Source organism: Malurus melanocephalus, unplaced genomic scaffold, assembly GCF_030028575.1.
Source record: "Malurus melanocephalus ecotype Western Australia unplaced genomic scaffold, MMel_1.1 scaffold_192, whole genome shotgun sequence".
Taxonomy (NCBI): domain Eukaryota; kingdom Metazoa; phylum Chordata; class Aves; order Passeriformes; family Maluridae; genus Malurus; species Malurus melanocephalus.
The window spans coordinates 170,154-194,669 of NW_026623424.1; positions in this window are offsets into that span (position 1 = coordinate 170,154).

The following is a 24,516-nucleotide window of genomic DNA, read 5'->3' on the forward strand; positions in this document are numbered from 1 at the left end:
GTGCACTGCTAACTTGTCTTAAAAGAGACAGTGCAAAAAAAAAAAAAAAAAAAAAACAAAACCAAAAAACAAAAAAAAAAAAATAAAACAAACAAAAAACAACCAAAAATATACCCCAAAGAAATAATGAACAAACAAACAAAACAAACAAAACAAAAAAATCCCAACAAACCCTCCCCCCCAAAAAAAAAATCCCAAACCCTTCTGACCAAGTATTGCTGAAGAGAAAAACACATTAAAAAAGGCAAAAATTCAAACAAAAAAGCCCAACAACACTACTACAGTGTAGAGATGTGTGATGCAAATTCAGAAGGTTATACTTCTAGTGAGGTATTCATTAGTCCAAAACTTTCTGAGAGTTCTCAAATGTTCCAGAATCTCTTGTTCTGAGGGGAAAAACCTCATCTATATTCCAGATAAAGTGATAGAGATATTGCCACTAATCCAGCTGTTGAAACCCTCTCTCATTCATCACCCAGCAGCCTATGCACAGTTCCACAGAAAAGGTTTCCAAGAGCATCTTTTAACTTCTCACTTTTAAAGGAATGAGCACAATTTTTGCACTCCATTTTCAGGCAGAAACAGTTCACAAAGGTCACTCTCCAAGCACTGAAATGTCAGACAAATCAGCATTTAGAGGCAAGCTCTGCCTCTGAAGGATACTTGGTGTGATTTGCAGCTTCAGGGTTTCAGTTTTATTGTTGTTCGTACTCCTGAGAAAATCACTGTGGAGCTCATTTGTTCCAGGACCTGCAGAGCCAGAACTCCAGAACAAGGAACTAAAGAAGGCATGGCCACAAATTACTTTGCTCTTTTGTTCACAGAACAGCATCTTCCAGGGGTCAGGGGGAAATAACTGAGAAGCTGATGCCAAGTCATACTTCCCTGCAGAGATGGCTGACTGAAAGGAGCAAAAAATCAAAGTTCTGTTTGGAGCTTGGATCACCCAGTGCATCCTCCACAGCCAATTTCTCAAACACAATAGAGCAAGAGAAAAATCACAGCACCTGCAAACAGCTTCAGAGATTGAGAGGAAGTCTGTGGCTGTGTGTTTGAAATAAGAATGCTTAGCTGAAGGTTCACTTTGTAGGTTGCCTATGTTCTGTTATTTTTTTAAACATCCCAACCCAATTTCTTATCTCATTGTCTTGAAATTAAAATGATTACCAATATGGATATATTTTATTAAAGAGAACATTATGCAACACATACTAAAAATTCCTATAAAACTAAAATCTAAACTTTTATAGGAACTTAAGTGAAACTATACCAGTTGTCCCACTATTTAATTCCCTTTAATCTATAGGAACAAGGCTTAGGGCAGGGATTCTGAGTTCTGGAAAGATATCATTGTATAACTTATGTACATCTGGCTAGAGAGGCTTAACCAGCACTGCCTCATTTTGCCCAAGTGATTTAGACACTGGTATCACCTACATTAGAGGATGAGCAGATTCACACATAAATAGAGTATAAATCTCAAAGTATCCCTATACAGGATCTTCTGTTCAAGTTAACAACGACAAAAATCTACTTTGAAATAAGAAGGAGGTATTTTTGCTCAAAATTCTGGGTTGGAGGCTTTTGTAAAGAGTGGACTCCAGGCAGGTCATTAGCAATTAAACACTATCACCACTTGTGTCTTTTAGAGCATGTCCACAGGCAGAAACTGCAGGGCTCAGTAGCTGCAGAGCAGGAGTTTAGTGGCTGCCAACAGTGTCTATCTCATGTTCCCAGATGCACTTGTGGTTGGTATTTATGACTAAAGAATAAATAAACTAAAATAATCCTTGCCTTTCCTGGCATTCAGAAATGTTAGAGGAAAAAAAAAAACTACAGCAGAAAATATTTCTTACCTGAATCCGGCCTGATTCTGTCAATCCACCAGCCAGATCAAAAAAAGGCTGGTTGAGCATTTAAACCTGGTACTGACATTACCAGGTTCACTTAATTAGGTTGCACACAGCTGTACTGAGTTACAAAGAAAATTTGGTTACACATGGATTGCTCTGATTTGCCCCTGTTGTACTCAAAGTGAGTATTTTGGCAAAAAACTTTATTGCATAATTACTTGGTGTGTCAGAACCTCCTTTAAGTGGTGTGGCCAATGTCATMTTTGGGATTCTCTCCCAAATCACCCGAATCTAATAACTGTCTGTGATATTCCAGGACTTTATCCAAACCTGACAAACCTGTGAGCAGTTTAGACTCATAAAGCTCTGGGAGGGAAATAAAATTTTGACATTAAGGATGGAGAGCAAGCGTAGAGCTAAATGGGRATGACCAACCCCACACCACAAAGGATGGCTGTGTCTTAACTGAAAACTGACCCTGCATTTTTTACATTCAAGCCAAGTGCCTCAGCCTCTGGACCATCCTCCCCAGTGCAAAGATAACTGCATATTAATTAAAAACTGTTGGACGTGCAAGACTTCCACGTGCTCTCATTGCTGAGATTAGTGGCTTTAAAATGCACGTCACTCTAATCTTCCGAGAAAAGGGATTTAAATATATTACCTCATCCCATCCACAGACATCTTTTCCATTATCATTTTAGTGACCTTTAACAAGTGGTGGATAGATGGGAGAAATAGTGTGTTAACATTAAAAATGCCTTTTTGAGGCTGTAGAAAAACATTGACTGAGGATCTGCTTTCATACATTCAATATTGATGTGCTGTTAAAAAGGTTYCTTCCCTTTCTTTTATACTTTGGCACTTGCAGCAGTTGATATGTTAGTGCTTTTCAATTCCAATAAAGTTATGCCATGTGGTCTGAAGTAATTTRATTATTTTCAGTGTAAGTTAAATAGTCACATTTAAACGTAGTTCTTACAAAAAAAAAGGATATTTTCAGTTCAATTTGCAGAAGCCTCTTGAATCTGAATAAAAATCTGAAAGCACATGAACTATTAAAATACACAAAAGACCAAAATAAATCTTGTAAAGTAAATACTAAGAAGACAAATCTCAAAAATTCAGATCATATCTATATTTCACTGGTATAAAATGAACAGTTCAGCCTCAGTGTTCTYAAAGATGAAAAAATTTTGACAACGTCTCCTAAAACTTCAGTCTTGAATGTGMAGACTTTTTTTGTGAAAGATATTTAAGCATGACAATGATCAGGGAACAAAATTATAAACCAAACAATAAGAACCCAAGTCAAAGATAACTCACCACTAAAAAATGTTTCATAACATTTCATAACATTCATAATGTTTCAAAATAGTCGTGAACTTGTAGTTCTTTGACTATCCAGTTCCCAGCATAATAATTTAGAAATTCCAATCAATAGATCAATCCCCTACTATAGTCTTAATATGTGGGGGAAGTAATTCTGCTTATTAGAACTGTGTATGTGTATTTTTTAAGTCCTGATGCTTTGCTTTGGGAGTTATCTAACAGCAATTACTGTGTGCATTTAAATACTGTCAGTGTAGTAGAAATATTTGCAGTAGAAATATTTGTAGTAGAAATATTTGTTACCTTAAAAAACAAGAGATGCAGGAAAATGTCAAATTACAGAAGGAATCCCACTTCACTGCTAGCTATGGAAAAAGTGGGTTTTGCACTAATTGCATTCTAGTTTTAATCTATTTGTAAGAAAATAAAACATGATTGGAGACAAAACCAAAGCCATGGCATAACCAAAAATGACCTTATGTAGAATAATTGACTTGAACTTCCAGTCTCACTGATGGGCATCCTCAGCAAAAGTTGTGAACATTTCATCTTGAGATATTTATTGCAGTTTTTAGAGGTGGATTGGTAAAGATGGCTTCAGCTCTCCACATTATTTCTCTGATGCTCACACTTTAATTGAGTCAGTCCATCAATGTCAGGCAGCGTTTGGAGAATGGATGCAGGGCCAGGAYTGTGAGCAGTGCATATGGAAAGGACTTTGATTTAATTAACAGTAATATCTCCATAGAGAAATTACAGGCTRTAATCATTCTGTTCTAATAAATTGGATCCAGGCTTTTTGTTTGAACAGAGAAGGTGAAGGATGTTCAGGTCTGTTTCTTAGAAGAGGCAGGATATCAAATAGAGATAGGTGGCAGAATGTCAGGAGGTTCAAACCACTTAAAAAGAAAATTATTACTTCACTTTATTAGAAATGTATCAGTAACACTGCTCTGCAAACAAGTCAATGAAACACTATTGCTCCCTACTTCTGTGGTTTTTACCTGCCAGGATGAAAATTCAGTTTTAAYAACAATCTTGAAGGCACAAGATATTCCTTGTTGATCTTTTCTTGGTGGTTAACTCCCTGAAAAGTCTGAGTTGAGGCAATTACCCACATGAGGCAATATTCAGAGACCAATACTCTGAATATTTGTTGATATTGTCAAATGAATTTCATTCAGTTTCATGGATTTCCATACATCCCAAWTTGTTTTTCATTTTGTGTTCTCCACTGAGCATTTTTAAAATACTAACCAAATATATTTGTTTAAAAAGGAAAACATTCTGGCTAATGCATGAAGCACAGAGTTGAGCTCGGACCGTGAAATAGAGAGAAGATAATGCTCTCTTAAATTCTCCCTAAATGCAGTTAAACACCAGCCCTGGCAGAACTGCTTTCCAATATTTGATTAAGGTACAGAATGCAGAATTAAACAGACACACGATGGAATTTATCCCTTTTTTTTATCCTAGCTTCTAATTTACTGTGTCAGAGGTAGCAGCAACACATGAGTGTAGAAGTAACAGTGGTTGTTCTGATTCTAATCCAGAAATCTTGTCAAACAACAGCGAGAACTTTGCAGAAAGATAAATGTAGCACACTGTTTCTGAAGTAGAAATACACCAATCAGTACAAAAAGGRAGGACTGATGATGCTAAACAGAACAGGAAACCTGAGAAAAAGAACAAGAGTTACCAAAAAACCCTTCAGCAACAGCTGAGAGCAGCCTCTAAAGTATTGATTCTACATTTTGTTTCCCTAGGCTGTGTGAGTAAATAAACAGCAGGACATCATCAAAACCAAGAGTATTCAAATAGGRACAAGAAAGATCAAAGCAATCATGAATTTGTTTTATCATCGTTTCCTGCTGGAAAACATTGTTAAGTGGAAACATAACAGGAATCCATGAAAGCAGAAAAAGAGTTGTGCATTTTGTCCTGGAAGACAATGCATAATGAATAATTAGAGCATCTAGTAGTACACCAGCCTAAGTTTAAAAAAAAAAAAAATCTTTAAAAAAAAGTTATTATTACACACAGAAGCTGAACCCAACAATAAGCAATTCTAGAGTATTTCATAACACTTCATGTTAGATCTGCTGCGTGGGGCTTGTTTAGCTTTGCTGTGGTTTTGTTTGTTTGCTTGTTGAAAGCAAAAACTGTCACCAACAATAAACAAGGATGATTAGATGCCTTTTGTTRAAGATAATCACATTTCCTCTARCATAAAAACATTGTTTGAATTGAGTAGTCCTATGAATAATCCTAAGCCTTGCAGAGGCAGTACTTGAATCAAGGGAGCTGCAATGAAGTAAAAAGCACCACCTCAGAATTTTGCCTTTATGGCAAAGCAAAGCCAGTTCTGTCTCCAGAACAACAATTTAAGTAAACTCTATACTGCGTTTAGCTTCCATGAGACTCAAAACAGGGAATTGTAAGTAATATTCTGTGAAATCTTTCATGGGCTCACTTCTCTATGAGAAAGGCATAATCAAAAATTATGAATATATTGAATTGTATTAAACCAAGCAATGTTAAATATCATAAGTATATCATAGAATGCTTTMATGTGTTATATATGCAAATTTAATAATAGGACATAAGTTGCTMTTTATTATTTATAGTCCAGATACTCCTTAGACCTGCTTGACTTTGAACATTAAGAATTTAAGGGATTTGCTTTTTTGTTTCGTTTAGGTTTTGGGTTTTTTTTTTTTGCAGGGGAGAGTGGTTGCTCTTTGGTTTGGTTTGGTTTGGTTTGGTTTGGTTTGGTTTGGTTTGGTTTGGTTTGGTTTGGTGGGATTTTTTCTTTGGGGTTTTGTTGTTGGGGTTTTTTTGCATGCAATTTTATAACAACGGAGTGAACCATTCTACCCCTAAAGGAGCAATGTGGCTGAAGGTTGACTTGCCACTGAGCACTCATGGACAACAACCACCGTGGCCAATCTTTGCTGGGCAAAGAAGAACAATCTGAAGTTCAACAAAGTTGACTGCAGGTGAAGAATATATTTGTAATGTTTTTGCATGACAAAACCCCACTGTGCCTGCACCCCACATTCCTGAATCTCAGTATTGTTCTTCTGCCAGCAAGCAGCACAGTTTGAAATCCAATGGCCTGTCTCTCTAGCAGATCATCTACCTGAAAAACCAAACAGCTTATCAATTTGAAGAGTTAGATCAAGCTATTCTATATAATTCAAAGTCTCATGTGGAGGCCGGTGCACTTTCATACATTGGGGTTTTTTATTCTTTTTTACTGCTCCCTCACAAAAGTAAAAACACTTCACATGAAATCATTGTGTTAAAGGTTAAGACTGGAAAGGAAAGCACTCCAAGGGGTAGGAAATAAAATAAAGGTGTACTGTGCAGCATTTGCACATTAGCCACAAATGCTGCAATTTCAGTGTTGGCTTATACAACATGTGCATGCCATGGGTTCCTTTCCCTTTTTTCCCTTTTCTTCTCCCTGCTCTGTGCCTCCCAGCCAAAATGACCCCCATTCTTTCATTWGAAAAAGGCCAGGTGCTGGGAATGAATCAGTTTTGTCCTTTGGAAAAGGATGGTGATATCAAATCAGGTGGACCTTCTCTCTGGYGACCCTAATACTGACCCATAACTGATGTTTCAGACCCAGTATAAGAATAAAAGAAGCATATGGTGAAAAGAATACCCTGGAGTCCAGTGATTTTCAGCTCAAGGTTTTATAAAATTGGTGTGATGAATATTTAACCCAACAGGAACTGAGCTTTGAGTTCAGGAAGTTCTGGACTAATACTGAAACCGATGGAAAACTGGATCAAGTTTGACACTCAAAATTAGTGAAAACTTCTGGCTTTAAATTCTGCTCTAAAAGGTGATAAGAAAGGAAAAACAAGGAAAACCTTGAGATTGCTGTGAAGATAAATTCCTTAGGTTTTGTGAAGCAGTTCAATGCTACATCTAAAGCACAGAACAAAGGGCCACACAAGAAAATCAGTTATTTTGTACTCTGCAGGGTTTGGATGGCAAAGTAAACAAGGCTTGGGGATATGTGCCACACGATTCAGTACAAGAAAATGTTGAACCATTGTCCCCATGGTGACCACTGTGCAGYTGTGTATAAGTGCATATATAAATTACAAATATACACACACTGTGTGAAGGGCAGGGACCCTGTGGAGGGGGGAAACTATGACAGTGTTAATTAAAACCTTTCCAACTATAGATTCACCAAGGACCTGAATAAAATTTCCATGGATTTCCCACATTCTGACATTTGAAAACATGACTTTTTATTTTCTTTTATRTGTGTCTCTGAGGTGCAAAACGCATTCATCTGTATTTACACAAAGTCTACTGAGTGACGGAATGACTTTTCCACATCCTTTGATACACAGGAAATGCTTTCCCTTTGGTTATGTTGTTTTTTAAAGATATACATAGGATATATACATGCACTTGAAATATTTCATTATGGTATTTTAAATAATTGCAATAATTCAACTTGATTTATATTTTTAAGTCATTTTTTCCTTGTCTACTGACAGGGAAATTTTTTTTAAAAAAACCCCTCTTCATTAACGAGTCAGATGTCATTTGCTTACCGCAAGAAAAAATAAAAAAAAGGACTGTTGGGAATATATTTTCTTCTTTCTCTTGTAGTTCATTTTGATATATAATTCCTTACTAGCACTTTCAAAGGCATGCTGAAGCCTCCAGGTAATTTAAATGTAGGAAGCATTTAGGCACTGCTGAGCCTTGACCTAGGCTGTCCCAGCCATGGGATTCCCTACGTGCAGGATCAGTTTATGGACACTGCCTTGGGGCCTCCAATGAGAGACAGAGAAAACCCTCCAAGTCACAGAGTCTCTACAGATTTATCTGCACAAACCCCAAGAGGTGTGCAAAGCCCTGCCCTGGATTTTGGTACTGAGACAAATTTCACTCCAAGAGGAAACATTGCTGTGAGCAATGACATGAAGGAAGACAGCTCTCAGAACCATTGGATATAAAAGGTGAATTGAATCCTTATTTTATTTACAGTCCTTTTGAAATTTCTATMTTTGGACTCACGCTTATGTACACACTTTCCCTTAAATCAGAGTTTTTTCACAGRTCTTGCTTCACCCCTCAGGAGTACACCAAAAGCTCATAAAAGCATATTGCAAACTTTAAAAGCTATTATTTAGATTCTTTGGAGGAAAAGTCTGGGTCACAGGAAACCTAATGATTAGGAAGCCTTTGGGTGCATTCTGATGTTAGACTTGTTCCTGTAAATCCCAAGTTTCACTCCCAGGGAATKCAATAAGCCAGAAACATCAGAGTATACAAGGAAGCAGCATCTTRCCAACCAGCATCAATACAGAAAATAAAAAGTAGTCTGCAGTACATGAAGGAGAGCTGTCTGGGTCTCACTCTTATTCTCATACAGCTTCTACTTCCAACATTTCATAAAAATTTCCTTTTACTTCCATGCTGTGGTCAAGAAAAAATCCAGGTTGCTACTAAAATGTCACCTGAGGATACACATTTAAAATCTACATACAAAGGCAAAATTGATTCCAGCGACCTTTCCATGTTGCTGTGAATACAGAAATTCCAATGGCTGATGCAGGAAGATGTTTCATGTGTCACACCAAACCTGTACTCACTTCAACCTTCCACTGTACATTTCTGAGCAAGTATCAAAATGTCAATACCAAAATAAAAAAGCACTCAAAAACTTCAATGAAACCTATGAGATTTTTTGTTTGTTTTCATCTGGAGAACACAAGGAAAAAGATTAAATGAAGCTTTTCAGTAAGCTCCTTGTAAAGGGCCAAGGAAGACCTGAGAAAATAAGCAGGTCTGCACTCCTAGCAGGTATCTACAAAAAAAATTCCAAAAAATGCAGAACAATCTTTGAAAGAGCTAGCCAAGGTTCCATGTCTCAGAAGCTTTCACTCCTAAATTGTACCTTACATAATTTAAGTGCATATAAATTTTACGATAAAAAACTAAAGTTTGGACACTTGGGAAAAAAATTTAATATTTTTTGTGTAGATGGAGAGGGATTATGTGCAAGGCAAGAAAGAAGAGGTTGGCAGCTTTAACCCACCTTCACATTCTCAGCGTTTCAAAGCTGATCCTGACCCAACCCAGGCTCCTGCTTTGTGCTCTAATGTGTTATCTTCCATTGCCAAAAATGTCTGGAAAGCAGCAGCAAGCCAGCAACAGACAGCAAGACAATGGTCAGATCAATCTTTCACAAGAGAACTATCCAATGGAATATGCAATTTTAGGTGAGATTTCTGCTTTCTTTCCTGCATTGAAGAAGTAGGAAAAATGTAGAGTCAAGCACGAAATCCAGCACCAACTGTTGCACTCACACTTTTGAGATCTGAATAGAATTCTTCTGTTTTGTCCATGGCTTTTTCACTGAATTGCAGAATTATTTCAGTAAAATAACCTAAGACTCTGATCCTGCTTTTGAATAACTCAGCAGCAATGTCATTGTTTTTCTATATGGAGAAACCAATCAACATTTTAGATAAGGTTCCCTCCATTTATTCACCTCCAAAGCAGTGTTCACACAGGAAGAGTTCCCACGGGGTTCTTCATGAATACTTCAGTGACCCACACAAGTTTTTATCGATAGTCTGAGTTTTACAACTCCAAAATCTTACAATGATCCTTTCCTACCTCAACAGTGCCTCAGTCCTGAGCACACACAACTGGGAGATGCACAAAAAAATCAATCTTTGCCATGTTCACTCCATGATGCCAAGCACAGCAGCACAGATTTTGCCAGAACTCCATCATATATTTAGTGCTGGTTGGTAGCCAGCACTTCACAGGAAGATGCAAAATGCTCAGGAAAACAACTGCATCAATCTCAGGATATCAGATGGAGGGAAACATTTGAAAATGTGTCTGAAAGGCAAGACAAGCCTTCTCCCTGAACTGAAATTCCAGTCTGAGTAACACACAGGATTATTCTTCCCTGTATAAGGTACAATCAGTTGGGTTTAGTCGCTACGTCTTGAAATACAAGAAATTCATGATTTTGGCAGAGAATAAGAGTAAGAAGGGTTCCAAGATTAAAGAAAACCAGAGTGGTCTCTGAAACTGCCAAGCCCAGTGTCTAAGGGATCCTCATGGAACTGCAGTTGGGACACCCCAGCTTCCCTCAAATGCCAACCCCAAGTGACAGCCTGGCTCACACAGCACACAGTTAAAACCATTCCAAAAACTCATCCTTTATGAGCCATGTTATATCCTTTTTTATTGATGTTCAAACACAGGTGGCCCCAAATATCATACCCTATTAATTATTATATTGTTGTTCACATAAATGTTTTGTTAAGGCTATTTCAAATGTCCTCTTGAATTTAGTAAATTAAAATTGTTTTCACCCTCTGAGACTAGAACGAACAGATTTGTGTTTTTAAAGAGAACTGTCTCTGTGCAAGTGCCTAGATAGCAAAACAGCAATAACAACAACAATCTCTAAATCCACTGTTAATAAGGTAATTTTCCCTAATAATATTTGTGGCACACCCTAAAAGCAGGGCTCTATTATTACAAAGGAACTTGTTTGAATGACCTACATAGCAGTTTCATGTCCTTGCTGCTTATCAGCCTTTGATATCTATCTAAAAAAACATTTACACCACACCTTTTTATTCAAAGCTCTGTTTTTATGCTACATTCAAGTTGTACCTTAAAGTAGTCAGAATTTCAATACAGGAGCTTTTCAATACTGAATTAAATTTCTGCTGCTACCTTCTTATAAAAGCAAACTGCCAGATCCTAAAACAGGGGCAGGCTATAAAAAATCTCAGACATTCCTTAGGCAAATGTATAAGTATGTTATGGGGATCAAAGCTGAGTATATAAATCCAGGATGTGAAAGAGAATAAAATACTCTAAAAGTGTCWAAAATCACTGACAGACAATCTATCTGGCTAATGTTAGAATACCAACCAAAAGATGAGGAAGGCACAGGAGGGGGAAAATAATCCTTTCACACTGYAGGGGAGAAAAAAATTAAGCCAAAAATCCCCTGAACAAAACCCCTGATGTACAATGGTCATAAAAGCCTAAGCTTATATATACATCCCTCAATCAATGTGTGTGTAAGGATGAACCAAAACCCAACATATAAKGATAAAATATCATAGAATCACAGARTATGCTGAGTTGGAWGGGATTCATCAGATCATGGAGTCCTGGCCCTGCACAGGTCTAAAAAATACCTCAAACCACTGAAAAATCACCTCTTTCTCCATCAGGATGCACTTAAAGTTTTTGGGGATTCTTTCAAACAGCTGGCAAATCTGCCCACAACTAAAATKGTGTTTTAAATGTCARTGAAGGTAGTTAYACMAGAAACTAAAGAAAAATATAAAATGTGGATCCACGCTTTGAGGAAATTTCATAAGGAGATGCACTAAAAAGTAATTCCAGTAAAAAGAAAAATAGAATAATAGAATGGACAGTTTAGAGTGCAGGAAGGAATAGAAATTTTAAAATGTTTAGTGAACCTAAYTTGAAATAATTGGTAAGTAAAAGTGGTTTTTAGAATATTAAACTGATGTTTAATCATCAGTTGAAAAATTAAATACTGGATAACAACATTTCAGGTTATTGGCAAATATTGCAAATTCAATATATTTGGCAAAATATTACAAATTCAAGGTAAAATAAAGTTGTTCAGTTGCTTCTGTGAATTTGAATGGAAAATACTTTGTATATACTTTGTTATACAAAACCAGTTTGGGCACCAACCCTGTAAAAAGACACTTCTAATTTTGTGAATTTTGGGTGGCTGACTTTCACCTCAGGAGCATTTTGGCCCCATCTGACTGCTGCAAGCTGCACAAACACTTGACACAAAGTGCATTGTATTGTCTGACATAGTCTTAAAATAATCAGCATTTAATTAAAAGTTAAAGACTACAGCTACAAAATAAAGCATTGGGCTACTTGAAGAATTAGAATGTTCCAAATGAAGGGTATYATTTTGTTTTGTTTACTGGATTACTGTTGGATTAATAGACCTCCTGGGAAGAGCATTGTTAAAACARAATTTTCATGATAGTGAAAACATTTCAGACACCCTTGTTAGTGAAACAGATATTAAGAGGCATCTGTTACCAWTAGAATTTGGATTGTTGCACCAAGGAGAGAAAGGCTGAAGAGATAAAAAGAGGAAATGCTGCTCATTCCTCAGCTGTACAGATAAAGAATGGGGAAAGGACTGAGCAGACAGTTTAAAAGTGGAAATAGGCATGGCAGGAAGATATTAAAAAAATAATTGTTTGTATGCTAAAGCAAGAGTAAATTGTACAAAAGGTGTGGTAAGAAGTTAGACCCAGTATAGACTCTGGAACTTGAGCACAGCCCAACTTGAGCTGATGGATGAGGAAAAGAAAACCATGCTGAAGAGAGGCCTTGGCAGAATYAGGCTCTAGAAGAACTGGAGTCAAAGCAAAGCTCTTAGCTGAGGTGTCTGATACTATTTTAAAAGACCTTTTATTTTTTAAGCTTTTTTTTGTAACTTGACAGTGAGCTGCTCAAATCCAAGAGTAATGACAAGCAAAGCAGGCTGTCGTGTGCTGCATGCATCACCCTTTATGAGGTATCCATAAACTGTGAGTAAACCTGATGCAGCAAACTGTTTGTAATGCTCACAGGAATGAAATCCTATTTAGCYTCCCAAGATAAGATTAATAATGGCAAATTAATTGATGTTCCCTCTAAACCAGCAGGCAGAGGSATGCACCCAGCACAGCCATGATAATGTCTGACTCTCTTGTCTGCAGTGCAATAAATTTAGATGAGGTATTCTCCATGCAAATTGAAAACAGATATCTGATCTGAGGGAAAGTGATGCTGCACAAAAAAATTTGTAGGGCTGTGTCAGGCCATGCTGAGTAATGCTGCTTGTGCTATAAATCAGTGTGATATGAAATCCACCTGAACCAAAAGCACTCCCATTTTGACCTACACCATGAGACACTACATTATGTAAGTGACAGGGTGGGTAACAAGTGCTGTAATTGTCCACAGTTATTTTTTTATTAAAATTACAGTTAGAGGTAAGATTAGAATCATACAGTCACAACAGGATTTTATTTATTTATTTTTTTTGCATACAGGAATGAATCATTATAAATAAAATAATAACAGATGAGTTCCAGAAAGCTTGGGGACATAACTTGTAGATCATGCAAAGTCTCAGCTKCTTGTCTGAGTCTGCTGCTTACCCCAAACAGAGTGAAAATATTGCAGGCAAAAGCACTTCTGATGATTTAAGTTCCAATTTCACTGCAACTCAAAAATTGTGTAGGAGGGACCCCTGTAACCTTTCTGTCCATCTTTAACATGTTAGGCCAACTTATTTGGATTTCAAAATTTAAAAATAATTAAAATTTAGAGTTTCCGCTCTGCAGATATTCTCTCTGGTCATTAATGGACACGAGGAAAATTATCAAGAGAATCTCTTGGTATCATTCTATACCCTGATATTATTTAGATGAGACTGAAGGACACTGATAGGAACCAGCWGGCTGCAGTCCCTAAGGCAATATATCAAATAAGCACAACCAAAACACTCTGTCATGCCCCTCTTCACACCTCCTGCCTAAGGGGTGAGGATAGGGAGCTGCACACCACCTGAGAGGTCACCTTTCATGTACTTTCTTGAATTCYAGGCATGATCTACACATTTATTAAGGTTATGCTGCATTGTCTGAGTKCTTTTCCTTCCTAAATCAAATGTGACTTACACAAAATGATCAAARCCAGCATGTAGCCCCAAAAGGCTCAATGCATGCAAGTGCATGAAAATCAGGCAGGTCCACCTGAACAAGAAACAGAATCTCATTTTGCATACAAAAAACCCTCCCAACAATAAACAAACAACACAAATTATGCATGCCTTGTGAAATTTATTKGGTGAGTGGCATCTTCATAAAATTTATGCCTTTATACTTTCTGTGGATCTCCCCATCATGCAGGGTACCATCACCTCCCATTACGACTGCAGTCACTGATCCAAGGCAGAAGAATTAGGCTGCAGTTTTCCAGAATTTCAAATCTGAGCAAGTCCAGCTTTCCAATCATAAAGGCCAACTTTCTAAGAAACAGCTACGTTCAGAGACTGAGAAGATGCTGCAATCAGATTTTCGTAACTTAAGCACTTCAGAGCAAAACAATCTGCTCTTGCTGCCCCAATTCAGTTATACTTGGACAGCAAGACAAAATTGTTTGAGTCACTCCCCCAAAACATCATATTTGATTTATGGATTCCAAAAAAAACTGGAAAAAACTGATTTGTTTTTAATGCTAAGTGTGCCAACCGTGACCTGCAATAATAAAAAACATGTAGCCCTTATATTTATGAAGTGGTTGTGAGCCCACTGACATACTGTCTGCCTTGTGCCTTCCACACTCTCAAACTGCTAAACCAGRCTCRAGACWGAAGGCATTTCAGCTTTAATACTAMAAAAGTAACAAAATAAATGTAATTCCAAAGTATTCATGTGTTATAGAAGTTCATTTCACTATGGTCAGGATATAAAAATCACATCATGCTGAAAATATGAGCAGCAGTTCAGGCTCACAAATGGCTATAGACAGTCAGCCCAGGAACTTTACCAAAGGCAGAGCCAAAAAGAACACAAGAATACCAAAATAAAGAAAATACATATACTATTTCCAACATGTGAGACAGATCACTCAAATGGAAGGTTTCAGTGAATGTTGTAATGCTGAAAAGATTTATTTTCCCACAAACATTTTTTCATTGAACCAGCATAAAGTTTTACCAAAYACAAATGTCTGTGGCGACAGGTTTCACCGCCTATTGTTATTTCACAACTTTATATCATTTTAATGCACTTTGGACAGACAGCTGGACTCAAAGGGGTTTTGATCAAGCACAACAAGGTAAATCACTAAGGCATTTCAAATTAAAAGTATGAAAACAGTCCCAATCTCATGCCTGTTCCATTAACTTTGTGCTCAAGTGTTTTACTAGTGTAAAACTAGAATTTATTTATTTCTGTGGATAGTGCCAGAACAACTTGCAGCTCTGGACTTACACCCTGCAAAATATACACTAAAGAAAAGTCTTAGGTCTTAAAAAAATTCTCAAATCTAATGCAATAGTGGACATTTAATTAGTCAGTTATCTTTATAATTTTTTTTTAGTTTAAAACAAATATCTGCAATTTTGCAACTGAAATACTGCAACATCCTAGAACATTGGGAGTCAGAAACTGAAACAGTCTATTAATTTGCCATGAATGAAAAGGTCTGTCTTTGCCCTAGCTGAAAGATGAGCCAAAAAATAAAAAAAGGTTGATAGAGCAAACAGTGAATGGGAGTTTGATCAAATCCCTGAATTTGACCCATTTTCAATCTAAAAGTGTCCCTTAGGCTGTCATAGAAAATATAAAAGGCCTTAAAAGATTGCAGCCTTTAGCTACRAGGTGAATGATAATAAAATCTTAATGGTTTTTAATGTAAAAGTAGTAATATACACTTTGATTTTTTTAAAAAAATCACAGATTTTTAAGGCAGTGGAACATGTAAAGTGAGAATAAGTTCATGGTCTATGCTATTATTATCATACACATCCAGTRTTAAAGGGATCACAATGTTCCTGGTCTATCTGAAAATTAAATAGCATCATTTCAAGCTGGAGCAAATTAAAGCCATTTAGAAAAATAGAAATTTTAAAATGTAACACATGTTGGAAAGGTACACCACTAACTGGACAATACACCAGCAGGCCTTGTAGGGCAGTGGCTCCGAAAATGCAAAAAATATTCACATGGAGTTGATGTTGCCTTTTTTTTCCTTCTTTTTTTTCTTTTCTTTCATTTTTTTTTTTTCTGGGAAAACACCAGAAGAAGAGGTGCAGAGCTGGTATTCAAAATTCCCCAGCATTTTATTTTCAATAACAGATGTCCAATTACAGCCAAATCAATTTCTGTAGCTCCACATTAGGGTTTAACATATTCAGGTCTAACTCACATTAGGCTGTCAAGCATATCTTTAAAGTGTTTTGCAGTTGCATGGCACTAATATTGTATCAAGGTGTTTACAAGCACTGAGGAAATTCATATTCATAGCACTGGAATTCTGGATTTAGGTTGGTGTCATGTACAATTTAGCAGAAGGAAATGTGCGCTGTTTGGCTRGATGGAACGTGGATGTGCAATCCTCTTTTTTTTGTTTTTTTTCCACCACTGGTGATAGCATGTGCCTCGTTATGCTGACAAGGAGCTTGCTCTGCTGCTTCTTTTTAGAGCACTTGAGCCCTTACAGATTGTTTTGTTTGCATTTAGCATTTCTTGGAAATAGGCATTTCATAAAAAAAGAAAAATTCACCTTGCTCCCCTTTGAAAATCAACAAAAATCCAATTAGAGCTTTAAGGTTAAGAATTACAGCAAATGTGGAAATGGTGGTTGTGCTGGCACCTGAGGCATTACCTCARTCACAGAAATGCAGCACCATTACCAGGCTCCTATCGAGGATTTAGTTACCATTACACATCTCCTGTTCAATATTCTTGTTAAAAACCTTGGCTCTTTCAGAGYTTTGCTCATCTGACTCTGTCACAGAGCTTGTCCCAAAATGTTTGAAACTGAAACATATATACATATATATAGGAGAAATCAGAAATGTTGCAGATACACTGCAAGCCCAGAACTGTCAGCTCAGAATTTGAGTTTTTTACTCATTTCATGTGAGATGAAAGAGGTTATCTTTCATTCTGTCTCWAAAACATCATCAGCAACAGCGCTTCCCTGAAGACAGTGACAGCACAGGGCATCATCCTTGATAATTCAACAGATTGGTTACAGTTCTTACACTGGAGCATTTCAGCCTAAGTGAATTTATCAAAACAACTGTATTTGTAATCTGAAAAAYATCTAGGGGGCTTTTAATGTGTTTTAATGCTTTTAATAATATTGAGTCCCATGAAAAATAAACTGGCACAATCCCATTGATGAAATTATCAACATAATGTAGATATTTACCTCAAACTCAGAAGTAATTTGGTCCCACRCTGACATTCCAATATGCCCTATGAGACTCCTTTGTGACACTAAATTTCCACAAAACAAAGTAAAATGTGTTACTGGCATATCTAAATTAATTTGTAGCTATCCAGGGGGAAAAGAAAAAAAGGTCTGAGGGAAATCTCAACTTTTCTTTGGTATTTTCTACATTAAACTTTCACAATTGTTTGTTATTTTATACAGTGTTTTCCCATCTTTCACTGTGTTTGAAAATGTTTTAGACAGCTGCTGATTTCAAATATATGGCAGGAGCTAAAAATCAAAGCATAGTGTCAAAGAAATGCGAGTAACACTCCGCTTCACATATTCTCATTGCAAGGAAAGTTCATTGCCAAAAGTGGAATGTCTGATAAAATATGGGCATGCCAGCACCTGCCTTGTGTGATTAACTCCATAGACAGTGATTTTTGCTACTTCCAGGAAACAAAAATCAACTACAGTAATAACAAAAAAAAGAGGAATTTCATTATAATTTGCACAAAACTTTGCCTGTGTACCCTTAACTTCCCAATGTGGAATTTATATTGGTACTTCTTTATGGGTTGCCAGGTGTCACTTTACAGTCAGCGTGAACAAACCTAAGCATCTATTTTCCACCTTGCTGCCCTAATCAATTTTCCATAACTTTCTATAAATACCATTAACATTTCATCTGTGATTCAAACAGCAGACCCCACCACTACCTTTAATGAGGATCTTTCCCTAGTCTTCAAAACACTGAGATATTCTTATCTCATTTCATCTTCCTGCACAAATTTYCTAAAGGGAAGACTTTCTTTTGTGATGAACAGATGAAATTAGCACCTGCTTGCTCTGGTTTTCAACACACTCCAATCTTCTCCTCAGCCTTTACCTTGTCCATTTTAAACCATGGAAATCCACTCAAAATCCTGCAYAAAAAGTCAGTTTTCTTCATGAATCCCATATACCCTGTCAGCTCTGTTTTCCTCCATTTGCTTTCCTTTCTCTCTGAATTAAAGGTGAAATTATCTTCCTGTTCCACTGGTTCCCAAAACTGCCATGTTCTTATTTTCCTAACCAATTCTCCATCTGTTGAATTTTCAAAGATATTTCTATAGCCTCTATCTGAGGCCCTCTTTAATAGTTGGAAACACTTGCAAATTAAAAAAAAAAAAAAAAAAAAAAAAAAAAAAAAACTCGTTTTCTCATTGTATTCTTCCTCTTCTCCAAATTTTACCACAATGGTGCTAGCACATGAAATTTATAAAAATTTGGTTAAATGCAAAGAGCAGATAGAATTCAAAAGCAAATGACCATGATAAATAATCCTTCTTCTTCATTATATGGCTTCAATTCTTTGTGGTAGGCAACACTAATCCTAACACAAACTTTGCCTTCTTGCTTTATGAAGGACTTTTTTTGCATGTTTAATTTTAYTCCTGACAGTGGAAACATCAGAAATGCTAGAACAAAAATCTTCAAGCTGTGAACTTCAGTTTTCTATTGCACACTCTACATTCCTATTATCATTTCACCCTGTCATTTTAAAATCTTAAAGTCACGCCAACCCATTTCTCTGAACTCTTCTCCCTCCAACATATTTTTCATTTGAAAGAAAAATAAATCCCTGCCATTTTCAGCTGAAAACATCTAGACAAATATGAATTTTCAATTTTTAGATGATTCAAAAAGGGCAAAGTCACCAGCATTTCTGATCACTGTCAGAAAACCACTGACATRGGTTATCATCCAAAATTCCTTCAGAAATATTTATAGCACATCTTCATARGACTGTTGATGAGGACACCTCAAAATGTTTAAATGACAAATATGCTGAAAMCCTGGTGGTCCTTTCCTCATCCGTAGTTTGTGTTTTATCTTCTCTATTATTCACAGACTCAGCTTTTCTACAGTTTTCATCCTGCACTTTAAAAAACAGTTTAATTTTTTTATATCATTGGTTTCATAGTGGCTGATGGACTTAAAAAGAATTTTTGAGAAAATTCTCACCTCATTTGGAAAACCACCAAAAGTGCCATTTCTCTCCTCCCTTCCACMACTTCTTGTKACACTAAAACTTTTCAAAAACAYAGAWWATTTTTACTTTYACTAGCWCTATACTCTCTTTGTAGTTAATCTYACTTTTACTTACTCTTTCCTTATYACTGCATCACCCATTTACATCTATTCACCTTCCTCAGCTCTTCATGGGCTGTTTCTCAGAAAAGAATAAAATGTCAGAGCACWGCAATTTCTCACACATGTTGGACCAATTTAAATATGCAAACGAGCTTATTGTATGCAATGCTGAAATATCTGTATCAAAAAGCTGATGCCTTCATTACTGAAAGTCTAATGAGATTCAGCTTGACATTTAACATTACAATAGTCATTGCTCAAATTGTATTTTGCAGTGGGAAGTTCAAWCTGAGAAACTATCCCAAGTAAAATGTTTGTTCAGATAATTAACATTTTAGTAGGGTKTTTTTTKGTTTTTTTTATAAAGCCCTATGACTCTTTTCTGCAGACTTCCCTAAGAGCTGTATATAGCCTCACTTAAGGGAAAATGCAATTAGGCAGGATTTGAGAGGTCCCTCCGGCCACTTCAAGCTCTATCTTTGCTTCAAAAGGAAACCAAAGCCATTTACACCGTGTTGTTGAGTTTTGTGACCGAGATTTCCTAACATTTAACAGCAGTGCTGGAAACCCAAAGCAGCTTTAAACAACCAGGGAACAATGTAAAGCCAGAAGTGAAAATATTTAAAAGAAACTTAAAGAGGATTTCAAATCCATTTTACACAGCTGCATCTGCTGTGACAGTTTATTAAGCTGCAAGGCAAAGGATTTTTTTTTTTTCCTTGCTGAAATATTTACCATAAGCTAAATAGAATTGTCACGGTGTCTCAAGTCATTGCTGTTGGAAAACTGAACATTGGAATTCCYAGATGAGGACAATTCTTGATTACCTGAGGTGAAGGGTGAGCAAAATCAGACCCAAGTGGGAGCCAAACCTGAAGCATTCATATTTGTGGAAAAAACTGAAAATGGGAGAAAAATTGTAGAGAGGAAGAAAAAATCTTTGTGCATTGATGGATGGAGAGCAGCAGAGAATTTGAAATTTTTGATCAGGGTTCCAGCCTCTGGTCATGTACCAACATAAAGCAYCTACATTTGAACCTTTTCAGGAGAAACCAAGCAATTTCATAAGGGCTTTCCCTGCAAGAGAGTGACCACCTTGGCTGAGGAAAGTAATGTGTCAAATAATGGTCTGGAGGTTGTTTCGTGYTTCTGAAAGCATTAATTCAAGGTGTGATCCTTTAAATTGCATCGTTCTTCCAACTAAATCCTCCTGTGCTCAATCCTTGTTAAATCTGCAGTCATGTGAAATAAATGTACATAATACCAAAATAGAGGCTTGGACCTTTATTGGTCAAAAAAAAGGACCAAGTTTTAGGAGCTAAAAGTCCATACCTGGACATTTACTTCAGTGGATCAGTTCCAAAAATAAAACTGCCATGACAGTGCCCAGTTTTATTTCCTACATGTGAACAGGGCAGCTGTACAGAGTACAAGAGGCTGAGGGGAAAACACACAGGGTCAAGAGGCAAATYCCCCCTGCCTGAATCCTGCAAATTTCTGCAAAAGTCAACAAAGTACCTCGGTGAATCAGGCATGAAAGATGTGACCCCCTCGCTTTTTTCCCTTGATATTTAAAGAGAAATCATTGCACTCTGTGTGTGTGCCACACAGTTGGGCTCTGGAATGAAGATATTGACCTTTAAAAGCTTGTTCCTAATTAAAGTTACCCCTCTGAAAGCACACAGGTTGTTCTGTCACCCTTGGCCATTCGTGGCTATTAACTGTTACCTGAAAAAGCACTGCAACACAGCCTGCAATTAAATGTTCTTCAAAGTTCTGCTCCYTTTAAATAAGAGTTTGTGCACAATGTTTCTTGCTTTCTATCAAATCCTCTGGAAATATTTTCAGCTCTTAATTAGACTTAAACTGAGAGAATAAACCCTGTGATGTTGATAGGAAATTTTGACATTAATTATTGCACTGAAAGTCAAAGATTTCACGATAACAAGTCAAGTCTCTAAGAAGCTGTTAATGGGGTCTAAAAAACTGAAATATGAGCTGTGTCATGACTTACCTGTGGCACTAATTTTCTAATTATATATTCTATTCCTACAAATTAATTTGTTCTGGAATTTGATCAAGCATTAAGTTGCTGTGTTCTCTCTTTACAATAATATGTGCCGGCTCCTCTGATATTTTTGTGATCATCACAGAACCTTCAGCTTCTTACTAAAGGCTGAACTAAGCTCAAACCCTTCTTTTTTTAATGCAATCTTTTCTTTCAGGAAGAGCTTGTGAGGTTGAGGAATGGGGATCATCAACAGGAATTTTCTTTTCCAACCAGTCACGACATTGATGAAAACTACGAATTTAATATCTTTTGCCAAAAGCTGCATCAGCAGGAAGAGAATACCAAAAAGTATAAACCAAAATCTGTTGCATTTAGAAAGTTGCAGTGATTTTGTGCTGTTTGTAATGTAATTACTTTTAGGTTTTGAAAATGTAAATTTCAACTTACAAAAGCATGAAACACCATATGCTGCTCACATCAAGAACTGTTTAGGAAAGAATTTTATTGAAAGCAGCTCTTGTGTTATAAAAGCAGTTACTAATGGTAGATATAAAACTTAAAATTCCTGTCATGTTCCAATGGGATTTCCACTTCTAAATCGAGGAAGAGATTTTGTAAAATTCCATCTTCTCTCTACAACATTGGCAACCCTTTTGTGAAAACCTCTTCCTGAAACTGGCTCTTTTTGGGTTTGAGTCAAAGCAATGAAAGAGGAAATGAAAGGGAGAAAGAAAGGGGAAAAAGGAAGGGAAAGGGAAAGGGAAAGGGAAAGGGAAAGGGAAAGGGAAAGGGAAAGGGAAAGGGAAAGGGAAAGGGAAAGGGAAAGGGAGTTGTTCTTGTAGCTGGAAGAAAAAGAAACTTGGGACAAATGAATAAGAGAGTTTTTGAGTGAGTTAGAGGTTCAAAAAAATCAATTTCCTTCTTTTCTGAATCAACAAAAAAATATTTCAAAACAATTATTCTTTCTGCTTTCAATAGTAATCAGGCATAGCTTCAATACTTGTAACAAAACTTAACAATGAATGCTAAAGAAATAGGAAAACTTCTGAAAAAAACAGGGCATATTAATGATTCTGGCAGTAAACTTGCTGAGGTCAAGAATTAAGAAACACAGGAATATACAGTAAGAGCATGGCTTTTTATGCTGCATCCCAAACAGACCAGGGCATGCTGTTCCCAATTACATTTTTCTCCAAAGAGAAATTTTACAACCTCCTGCTAAAGTGGCAGTCAGAAATTATGATTTCCCCACAGTAATATGTGACCATCACAAATTGTCCTTTCTCAAGACAGTAGTTCTATTTACTGTGTATCCTGTGAAGAATGGCAGCTTTATGGAGGAAAACATCGGGAACTACCATACTTAAATATCATGATACAGACCACAAATTTCTATTGTTCAGGTCTGAACAGGTGTTTTTTTGTATGTACTCCATAGAAAAAGGATCTGCAGTGGACATGCACAACTAAAAAAAATATACTCACATTTATACCTGGCATTTATACATTTGTTGTCTCCATTACACCAGAAGAATGACTTCCCTAACTTGTCAGATTGTATCACAATAATTCCCCTACTTCACCTATACAATTTTTTTTTTTAAAAAAGTAATTACATCTCATGTATGCTGTTAGTATTGTTGTGCATTTGTAAGAGGCTGATTACAAAGACAGAACAGTACTAGTTTCCATTCTTCTATTTTTTTTTTATTTTTTTTTTTTGGCAAAACATCAGTTATATTCCAGTCTGGGGACCTGAATCTTTGGGGAATTTGTCTTCATGACAGCAGTTTCTAATAAACAATATAGTCTCGTGGTTCTTACTAATGAAAGAAGACATTTTTATGGAACGAAAAAGGGTAAATATACAGGGGGAAAAGAGTTTCTGTTTCTGAACTCTAAGGCTAGAGCATTTAAAGAATTTAATGGTATTTATCAAAAAATGCTGATGTTTATTCTTTTGAAAAACAAATATTTTTTGCTAGGGAAAATTAAAATATTTGATTATTATTATTACAGCAGACAATGCATTTAGTAAATATTTCTGTCAATCACACACACAACTCAACGCACCACTCAACAAACCAGCTGTATATTGCCTTTTCAAGGACATGTTAGGGACCACAATAATCAGCAGTCAAGAGGAAGAGTGTTCCTACAGCAAGTAAATGAGTTACATTTGAAAGAATAAAACAGGATTTCAGTAGAAAGCTTTGAAGTGCTGTCAGATGAAAGAGGCAAAACCATTAAGTTTAATGGCAGAAATAGATGGAGAATAAATGATGAATGAACTGGACTACCTAAGATTCTTAAAACTGTCTGAACTGTTTAAGTGACTGAATGACCCTGTGYTTCCCATGTTATCACATGGGAATATGACATAATATCACATAATAACAATATTCCTAAAATACATCAAAATCATGTTTATTTTCTGTAGTCATCCAACAAAATCAGTTTTGTAAACCTATGYGAGTCCAAAATAATGTTTTAAGTCTCCTATTCTGCAGGGTTTTTTCGTTTTGTTCTTAAAATAAAGTCTATAAATAACATTAATTGCTTTTAGATAACTTGAAGAGTTGTTAGATCAACCCTAAAAGTGAAAAAAAAATGATTAACAATGCAATATTATCAACCTCAGGCCATCACCATTACCACATCTGATGACCCCATAAGTCTGACATGAGATRYGATCATTRGRCCATSCATCTGGTCTGMGTAGCATTAAGGATTTRTGTTAATCAGACCTGTTCAGGCTAKAATTTGGAATTCAGTCCACCAAAATCATCTCTAGGGATGTTTCTTTTTAGCCCCTACCACTGCTGCTTGCTTCATGCCTCCAGGGATAAGAAGCTTTCAGACTAATTAATGTTATCCTATCTGATGGAATTGGCTGTGTTCTCATTACCTGTCCAGATATCAAATCCCACTAAGCTCTTCACTTTCCCAGTATTTCATGGCAATTATTTCCATAACCTAATTATATGGGGGGCAGAAAAATATTTTCTTTAATTCACCATCACCTTTCTCTGCACAAGCATCCCTTAATCTCACAAAGAGTTTAAGGATCTTCTACCTCTCAGAAATCCCTTGTTTGGCATTCAGACTCCCTGGCTACTCTTTCTTCTCATGGACTAAACTTGGATCTCAGTGAAGACA